Consider the following 10373-nt stretch of genomic DNA (forward strand, 5'->3'; position numbering starts at 1 on the left):
GAGCTGGAGCAGTTTTGCCTTGAAGAATGGGGTGGCTAGATATGCCAAGCTTATAGAGCCATACCCCAAGAGACTGAGACTTTGCAGCTGTAATTGTAAAGTATTTACTTTTTTTTGTGTGTGTGGGGGGGATAGTTGTGCACGCTCAAGTTTTCCGTTTTTTTGTCTTATTTGTTGTCTGTTTCACAATGGAAAATATTTTGCATCTTCAAAGTGGTTGGCATGTGGTGTAAATCAAATGATTACAACCCCCCCAAAAATCAATTTTAATTCCAGGTTGTAAAGCAACAAAATATGAAAATGCAAAGGGGGTTGAATACTTTCGCAAGCCACTGTAGGTCTCTCTTTATGTAGTGTTGTGTGTTTTGTCCTATATTATTATATATATATATATTTTTTTTATCCCAGCTCCCGTCCTCGCAGGAGGCCTTTTGCCTTTTGGTAGGCCGTCATTGTAAATAATAATTTGTTCTCAACTGACTTGGCTAGTTAAATAAAAGTAAAATAAATTAAATAAAATGAAAATACCCATCCATTTCAGGTTCAGATTAATGAAGAACATCCTGAAGTAGCCGAGGGGCAAACGCTCCACGTATGCGCGGCGTCTGACGTCAAAAAGGGGGTTGCTGTTTCGTAAAAAAAATAATTTAAACTTTTTGGTCTTCATTTAAGGTTAGCCATGTGGTTAAGGTTTGGTTTAAAATCACATTTTAAGAAAATAAATTGTAAAAAAATCATCGGGGTATATGACTTTGTGTCTGTGGTAACTCTTTGCCACGCCTCTTCGCCTCCTAATATAACCAACATAGAGGAAATGTTGTTTCTGTATGAGAGAGGATCTTCGGACTAAAATACTGTCCAGGTAAATTGCAAAAAAGGAAAGAGTTGTAAACGCTAATGCTAGCAGATTTGTTGTGTTTTCTTCACGCTAGAACTGCAGTCACTTCATCCGAAACGCGATTCAATATCAATATGCAGGAAGTTGAATAAAGTTGTCTGTCTAGCCTAGCACGATGCAACTTGGCAGATAACTGTTTGGTTGGTAAATTTAGTCGTTAGGTTGTTCCCTTTTTTTCTCTGTAAAAAATTGTGAAATTGGTTTGCAAGTTTACAGTCGCTTGACGTTGAACACGTTTCTAGCCTTCCTGTTATAAGCCCTAGTTAGTTAAATAACTAAGTTGGTTTGCTAGCCAGCTAAAACTATAAGCTACTTCATGCACACGTTTGGTAGATAGTGGCACAGTGTGCATTTGCTTGTTTCTCTGCAGAATGTGAATGGTAGCATAATACCAATTTAGTCTGTATGATAATATTAAACAAGTATTAACGTTCAGCAACACGCAATTTAACTTATTGGAGGCTTGGCGTTAGCTAACAAGCCTAGACGGTCCATAATAGTAGTTATTAAAATGTGAATTTGTGTACACGCATCAAACTGTTGCGTGCTCCTTTCGTATCATAAACTACACACGTTTTGATAGCTAAGTCCTTGCCAGGTCAATTGGTAAACATGCATCATGGTACCCACTTTGGGTTTAGCTAGCTAATGTAGCTATGTCATGTGTCAATCAATAATGCTTTTGCGGTAGCTACCATTTTGGTCTTCGAGTCCACACTCATTTAGTGTCAGTAGTTGTACCCAAACATGCAGTGTCATCATAACTAACTTCCTTGCACAAGAATGGTTTTGTAATCCTTTTGTTTTAATACATCATCCCAGTATGCGTTATTAAAACAACGTTTTTGTCAACAGGTGGAGAGATCTTCCACTGAGGGACTTGACAAATCGGAGGGGTCTAAAAATACCCACTTTATTCGACCTCAATATGGGGGTATTAATATCCCGGTTTAGGGTATGTATTGCATAACTTGTTCATTTTAGTGTTCCTGTATGGTTGTTGGTAGAGCATGGTGCGTTTTATTCCTGGGGCCACCCATACCTAAACTGTATGCACCAGTGTTTCCCCTAGAAAAACATTTATGCAGCATTAGCAAAGTTAGGGTGTGGACAATGGCATGGTTTTTAAATATAACAAAATATAAATGAATCTGTTTCATGAGCTGAAATAAAAGATGCCCAAAAATGTGCAAATGCACAAATAGCTTATTTCTAAATTTGAGAATTTGGCAGTAAGTCCAACCGGCCTCACAACCGCAGACCATGTGTATGGAGTTTGTGTGGTTGAGCGATTTGCTGATGTAATTGTTGTGAACAGTGCCCCATGGTGGGGGTATGGGCAAGCATAAGCTATGGACAACGAACACAACTGCATTTTAAGGAGGACGATTTGAATGCACCGAGATACCGTGATTTGAGATCCTGAGGCCCATTGTCGTGCCATTCATTTGCCGCCATCACATTGTGTTTCAGCCTGATAATGCACTGCCCCATGTTGCAAGTCTCTGTACACAATTCCTGGATGATGAAAATGACCCAGTTCTTCCATGGCCTGCATACTCACCAGACATGGCACCCATTGAGCATGTTTGGGATGCTGTGGATCAATGCGTTTGACAGCGTGTTCCAGTTCCCGCCAATATCCAGCAACTTCGCAAAGCTATTGAAGAACAACATTCCACAGGCCACAATCAACGGCCTGCTCAACTCTATGTGAAGGAGATGTCGCTCTGCATAAGGCAAATGGTGGTCACACCAGATACTGACTGGTTTTCTGCAATCTGTGATCAACAGATGGGTTTCTGTACTCCCAGTCATGTGAAATCCATAGAATAGTGCCTCATTTATTTCAATTGACTTATTTCCTTATGAACTATGACTTTGAAATAGTTCCATGTTGTATTTAATTGTTTATACACACACGGTGCATTCGCAAAGTTTTCAGACCTTTCCGGGAAGTACAAAACTAAAACGTATTAAATACTTTTTTTTTTTCATCGATACACTACCCCATAATGACAAAGCGAAAAAACAGGTTTTTAGAAATGTTTGCAAAAACAGATACCTTATATACATAAGTATTCAGACCCTTTTACTATGATACTCGAATTTGAATTAAGGTGCATCCTGTTTCCATTGATGCTACAACTATATTGGAGTCCACCTGTGGTAGATTGATTGACATGATTCGGAAATGGCACACCTGTCTAAGGTCCCACAGTTGACAGTGCATGTCAGAGCAAAAACCAAGCCATGAGGTTGATTGAATTGTCCGTAGAGCTCTGAAACAGGATTGTATCTAGGGAAAGGTAACAAAAAAATGTCTGCAGTGTTGAGAGTCCCCAAAAACAGTGCCCTCCATCATTCTTAAACGGAAGAAATTTGGAACCACCAAGTCTCTTCCTAGAGCTGGCCACCTGGCCAAACAGAGCAATCAGGGAGGTGACCAAGAATATTATGGTCACTCTGACAGAGCTCCAGAGTTCCTCTGTGGAGATGGTTGTCCTTCTGGAAGGTTCTCCCATCTCTGCAGTACACCACCAATCAGGCTTTTATGGTAGTGCCCAGACGGCCACTCAGTAAAAGGCACATGCCTGTATGGAGTTTGCAAAAATGCACCTAAAGGACTGTCAGACTGATGAAACCTAGATGTAATACTTGGCATTCAGGCCAAATAGTTATGTCTGGAGGAAACCTGGCACCATCCCTACGGTGAAGCATGGTAGTGGCTGTATCATGCTGTGGGAATGTTTTTCTAAGATGAACGGAGCAAAGTACAGAGATCTTTGATGAAAACCTGCTCCAGAGCGCTCAGGACCTCAGACTGGGGCGAAGGTTCACCTTCCAACAGGAAAACAACCCTATGCACACAGCCAAGACAATGCAGGAGTGGCATCAGGACAAGTCTCTGAATGCCCTTGAGTGGCCCAGCCAGAGCCCAGAACCTGATCAAACATCTCTGGAGCGACGCTCCCCATCCAACCTGACAGAACTTGAGGGTCTGCAGAGAAGAATGGTAGAAACTCCGTCAAATACAGGTGTGTCAAGCTTGTATCGTCATACCCAATAAGACTCCAGGCTGTAATTGCTGCCAAAGGTGCTTCCCCCCCCCCCCTTTTTTTTTCTCCCCCCCCCCCTTTTTTTTAACCAGGTAAGCTAGTTGAGAACAAGTTCTCATTTACAACTGCGACCTGGCCAAGATAAAGCAAAGCAGTGCGACACAAACGACAGAGTTACACATGCATTAAACAAGCGTACAGTCGGTAACACAATAGAAAAAATAGTCTATGTACAGTGTGTGCAAATGGCATGAGGTGGTAAGGCAATAAATAGGCTATAGTAGCAAAGTAATTACAATTTAGCAGATTAACACAGGTGTGATAGATGATTATGATCAGATGATGGTGTGTAAGTAGTGATATTGGTGTGCGAAAGGGCAACAAAGTGAATCAAAACAATATGGGGATGAGGTAGGTAGATTGGGTGGGCTATTTACAGATGGACTATGTACAGCTGCAGTGATCGGTTAGCTGCTATCTGATGTTTGAAGTTAGTGAGGGAAATGTAAGGCTTCAGGGTTTATTTTTTAAATATTTTTAATTGCAATACGCTCCAGTCACTGGCAGCAGAGAACTGGAAGGAAAGGCGGCCAAAGGAGTTGTTTGCTTTGGATGACCAGTGAGATATACCCGCTGGAGCACGTGCTATGGGTGGGTGTTATCGTGACCTGTGAACTGAGAAGGCGGAGCTTTACCTAGCATAGACTTATAGATGACCTGAGCCAGTGGGTCTGGCGACAAATATGTAGCTAGAGCCAGCCGACTAGAGCATACAGGTCACGGTGGGTGGCATAAGGGGCTTTGGCAACCAAACGGATGGCACTGTGATGGACTACATCCAGTTTGCTGAGTAGAGTATTGTAAGCTATTTTGTAGATGACATCGCCGTAGTCGAGGATCGGTAGGATAGTCAGTTACTAGGGTAAGTTTGGCAGCGTGAGTGAAGGAGGCTTTGTTGTGAAATAGGAAGCCAATTCTAGATTTGATTTTTGATTGAGATGTTTATGAGTCTGGAAGGAGAGTTTACATTCTAGCCAGACACCTTGGTATTTGTAGTTGTCCACGTATTCTAGGTCATCTAGGTATTCTAGGTCATCTGTGATTTAGGTGAAGGAGAAGCTGGGGAGGCTCGGGCAAGTAGCTGCAAGGGGTGCAGAGCTGTTGGTTGGGGTAGCCAGGAGGAAAGCATGGCCAGCTGTAGAGATGCTTATTGAAATGTTCAATTAACACGGTCACCACTGATAAATCCATGACTTCTAGCCTCAGTGCAGTGGGCAGCTGGGAGGAGGTGCTCTTGTTCTCCATGGACTTCAGTGTCCCAGAACTTTTTGGAGTTAGAGCTACAAGATGCAAATTTCTGTTTGAAAAAGCTAGCGTTTGCTTTCCTGACTGACTGTATTGGTTCTAGTTGCATATCATTGGGAACAGTTGCATATCACAGGGACTATTCGATGCTATTGCAGTCCGCCACAGGATATTTTTGTGCTGGTCAAGGGCAGTCAGGTCTGGAGTGTACCAAGGGCTATATCTGTTCTTAGTTCTACGTTTTTTCCCAAGGGGCATGCTTATTTAAGATGGTGAGGAAATTACTTTTAAAGAACGATCAGGCATCCTCGACTGACGGCATGAGGTCAATATCCTTCCAGGATACCTGGGCCAGGTCGTTTAGAAAGGCCTGCCCGCAGAAGTGTTTTAGGGAGCGTTTGACAATGATGAGGGGTGGTCGTTTGACCGCGGACCCACAGCGGATGCAGGCAATGAGGCAGTGATCGCTGAGATCCTGATTGAAAACAGCAGAGGTATATTTGGAGGGCAAGTTGGTCAGGATAATATCGGAGGGTGCCCATGTTTACAGATTTAGCGTTGTACCTGGTGGTTTCCTTGATCATTTGTGAGATTGAGGGCATCCTAGCTTAGATTGTAGGACTGCTGGGGTGTGAAGCATATCCCAGTTTAGGTCACCTAACAGAACGAACTCTGAAGATGGATGGGGGGCAATCAATTCACATACGTTGTCCAGGGCTCAGCTGGGAGCTGATGGGAGTCTATAACAGGCGGCAACAGTGAGACTTATTTCTGGAGAGGATAATTTTTAAAATTAGATGCTCGACCTGTTTGGGCATAGACCTGGAAACTATGACAGAACTTTGCAAGCAATCTCTGCGGTAGATTGCAACTGCTTCAACAAAGTACTGAGTAAAGGGTCTGAACACTTATGTAATTGTGATATTTCATATATATATATATATATTTTTAATACATTTGCAAAAATGTCTTACTCTTTTTGCTTTGTCATTATTGTGTGTTGATTGAGGGGGGCGTTTTTACTCCCTGGCCAACACACAATACCGTATAATGTTAAATTGGAATTATGTTTAGAGATTTGTATTAATTCAATTAAAAGCTGAAATGTCACTCACAGCTGTAATCCCTACCAAAGGTGATTCTTCTAACTTGTATTGACTCAGGGGTGTGAATACGTATGTCCATTTTAAAGTTCTATATTTCATTTTCAATAAATTAGCAAAACATTTCTAACCGTGTTTACACTCTGTCATAATGGGGTTGTGTGTGTGTGTGTGGTGGGGGGGGAGTATATATTTAATCCATTTTGGATTCAGGCTGTAACGCAACAAAATGTGGGATAAGTCAAGGGGTGTGAATAATTTTTGAAAGTGTGTATATTTGTCACGGGGTGGCAGACGTTTGCAGCAACCCTCTAAATTCCAGAGAATAGTCCTGTGCTCTGCTAGTCCTAGTCCTATTGATAGTACCCAGTTTACTGAACTCAAAGCAAGTCTTCCTTCTCTGATACTTTTAACTTGTTCTCTTGACAGACTAAGCCATCCACTGTAGAGGTTTTGGAAGGAATTGATAAGGTATGTGTTTTTTTTTGGGGGGGTTTGTGTCAAGATGGTGTTGATCAGGACTATTTTTGGGGATGTCGCTCTAGAGATTGACCTTGTTACACTATATAGCCCATCTCGAGCTTGATCACTCTAGGCGATGTCCAGCAGAGTGACTGACGCATGTTTCCTAGCACCAGCGGAAGATGGGTCACTACACTGTCCACCAACTGATATTTTTGGGGTGTGGCTAAATCGCACGAAGAACCAAAGGGTGTTTTCTAATCCTCTTAATAAAAATAAAAAAGGATAGATAAGTTGGTAATGCACCCGGACATTGAGTAAATAGGCTTTTGTCAAGATTACCAGAGGGAGGCATGGAGAAGTCATATGATGTGTCTGGGATTGTACACGGCTGTTGAATTGATGTGTGGTCTTTGCTGGTTGTTTATTCATTATACACAAGGTACAATACTATTACATATATCTATAGGGTTAACTTAGTTACATTATTAGTAAGAAAATTGTGGCATATGAAACTTATTTAGTCATTATAGAGAGGAAGTTTGCCTATATTCAATGTGTCATTTTTTTTGTTATAGTCATGGAAAATGTTTTATTTACAGGATATACAGACTGGTGAGGAATGTAGAGAACTGTATCAAAGACAGTTGAAGCAATGGATATGGAGACTACTGCTGTACTCATCTCTTCTCTACCTGATGGCCAGCATAATTGTGTATCTCTGGTACCTCCCTGAACAGATGATTGGGAAGGTCATATTGGCCCTTCCGTATGTGATATTTCCACTATTGTAAGTATCTATATATATATATATATATATGAGAGAGAGCGAGATCGCTATGTCTATTTGTAGTTGGTTGCTTACTTACCCGTCTGTTCTAATTGTTCTTTCCGCAGTGTATGCCTCCTTCGAAAGGGGCTGATTGCTCTTTTTAACAGAAGAACGGAAAAAAACAGTATGTGCTTTAGTCTGCCTCATCATGACATGCTGCTTTCATTTGGTATAATCAGTAAAATGTTTTTTGTTTTGTTTGTTTTAGATGAAAAATTGGACGATCTCAATCACAAAACGAAAAATTGTAAGTTTAACTTTTTCTGTGGTTGTCTTTTGATTGGGTGAACATGGACTGGACTGATATTAGAATCTGTCATAGCCGTTAGAATCCGGCATAGCTGCCCCCTTATACCTGGATAAGGTTGAATATAATGTGGATCCCCTAATCATTCATGAAGGTCAAATGAAAGAGCTGAGATGTCAGCACTTTATATACTATCCTTGTACTTCTTTACACCCCGTAACTAATTTGTAAGTGGATTTAATCTGCCATTGAGACAATTTACCACCTCGAGATGAACACTTTTACAAGGTGGCACCGACGATATGCAGGAGTCTTCATGCCCTGTTCTGCTATTATCAAGCTTTTACAGCACTTTGCTTAGATAATTGCTACTCCTAATAAATCATCTAAAAATCTATGCAGACAGCTGTTAATTGGCCTAAAGACTTTACTTGGTAAAGCACTCTGCTAAAGTCTCTTAAATTAATAGCGTTTAGTGCTAGAAGGAAATACATCTGAGTAATTGCTTGTCATGTCTAATAACGTTCAATAATTATGGCTGATGGATTTTCACACTCCATTATCAAGTAGTGCATGTAATTATTATTCTCATTATGTCTGAACAATAAGCTATTTGGTATTTCCCTTTTTTAAATGAAGTTTCTACAAAAACTAATTGAATGATGTGTAGACCTACTACAACCGCTTTTATTCGGAAAACCTTTTAATATCTCATTGATGGTAGAATGTGGGTCTGGCTGTCAGTTGACCTTTTGTCAGTAGCTGGTCTTTATAGTGTTTCATTAGACCAGATAAGAAACATCTAGTTGAGAATATCAGTCTTGACTTCAAACACCAACATAAGGAGTTCACAATTCTGTTTTATTGAGTAGTTGTATCATATTGATATGGTGTTGAAGACTATTGTAAAGATCTGATCATCTGTACAGATACAAGAAAGTATATGCGGTCGTAGGACCCCCCCCCCCCTGTTAAAGCAGTTAATTATTCCAGTCACTTAATGAATTGCTTGTTCACTTGCTCTTTTTAAAAATTTGATTAATTACGATGAAAGATACGACATTGGTTATCATTGTCTCATTGCGGTTGATTTTTAACAGAATTGTGTGGAATGGTGACGTGTCATATCAACATCATTAGTCAATTAACAGATCGATCAAACAGAAGCTATTAGAACAGAAACCTGCATACTCAACAGGGTTTTCTGGAAGACCAACACTATGGCACTTGACTGATGAAATGACTTGTACTGAATCAACCTCACTTTCAATGTGTCCTTTTCAATTCCTTAACATTTAAAAATATGAACTGCTCTTGTCCAACAGCTGTTAGAGGTGATGGAAACTGAAACCTATAAAACTGCAAAAATGATTCTGGAGAGATTTGATCCTGACTCAAAAGCAAAGGTGAGAATTTTTATTTTAACTTTATATTTAACTAGGCAAGCCAGTTAAGAACAAATTCTTATTTTCAATGACTGCCTAGGAACAGTGGATTAACTGCCTTGTTCAGGGGCAGAACAATAGATTTTTACCTTGTCAGCTCGGGGATGTGATCTTGCAACCTTTCGGTTACTATTCACTAGTCTACCCTGCCGCCCCAATTACATCTGCCTATGAGCCCACTAATTCTGTGAATTAACCTTGAAAGTACATCTTGTTTTCAATTTGAAGGTGCCAGAATCCCTTCCAAATGAAATGCATATGACTCCAAAACCTCACCAGGGTAATGTATTCCAAAACCTCACCAGGGTAATGTAGTTGCCTAGGTATCTTAAATACAATTTTTTAAAAAATTTTTTTTTTTTAAATGCCTTTCATGTGCTTGCAAGGCTTACCGTTGGTGAACATCCCTCCTTTATAGAAGTCCGTCAGCGTCATGTCACTCCTCGTCCCCCGGTGGCGTTGACTCCTGCCGCAGCCCGTCCTCCTCGTCCCCCGGTGGCGGTGACTCCTGCCGCAGCAAGTCTTCTTCTGGCCCCAGGGGCCACCCATGCAGGGCCACCCCCTCCACTCCGCTCCTGGAGGACCCCCAGAGAGGATCCTGTCTGAGGCTGCTCAGCAGAGCTTGATGAAGAGGCCCATGACCCCTGGCACTCTTGTTCCAGGAGTGGGTGAGTGGCTGCACACAGAGACTATATCATAATGTGCTTAAGGTGATTTTAAAAATGTTATTTTTTTACAACCATCCTTTTCTCCTAGTCCTTCAGGGATGGGACTTTTCTATACTTTTAAATTTTACTACATTTTTTTACAAGAATGATGAGTTTGTTTTACAGGTGGTAGTTCTGGCCAATTGAGGTAGTATTTGAATCCATTATGGTAGGGGTGCCTTAAAACATACTGAAGGTCAAGTTTGCTCCAGAGAAGATACCTAGGCAACTACATTATGTCTGGGGGTAGTCTGGCCTAAGTCGATAGATGTGAATTTTGAAATAGAAGTTAGTGAATTTGGTGATTTCTTTTTT

General features: G+C 41.0%; 1 pseudogene; it reads left to right on the forward strand.

Annotated features, from left to right (window-relative positions):
* The first annotated feature begins 666 nt into the window (after window positions 1-666).
* Window positions 667-10130, forward strand: LOC135566501 (endoplasmic reticulum junction formation protein lunapark-A-like; annotated as a pseudogene).
* The last annotated feature ends 243 nt before the right edge of the window (window positions 10131-10373 follow it).

Source organism: Oncorhynchus nerka, unplaced genomic scaffold, assembly GCF_034236695.1.
Source record: "Oncorhynchus nerka isolate Pitt River unplaced genomic scaffold, Oner_Uvic_2.0 unplaced_scaffold_4667, whole genome shotgun sequence".
Classification (NCBI taxonomy): domain Eukaryota; kingdom Metazoa; phylum Chordata; class Actinopteri; order Salmoniformes; family Salmonidae; genus Oncorhynchus; species Oncorhynchus nerka.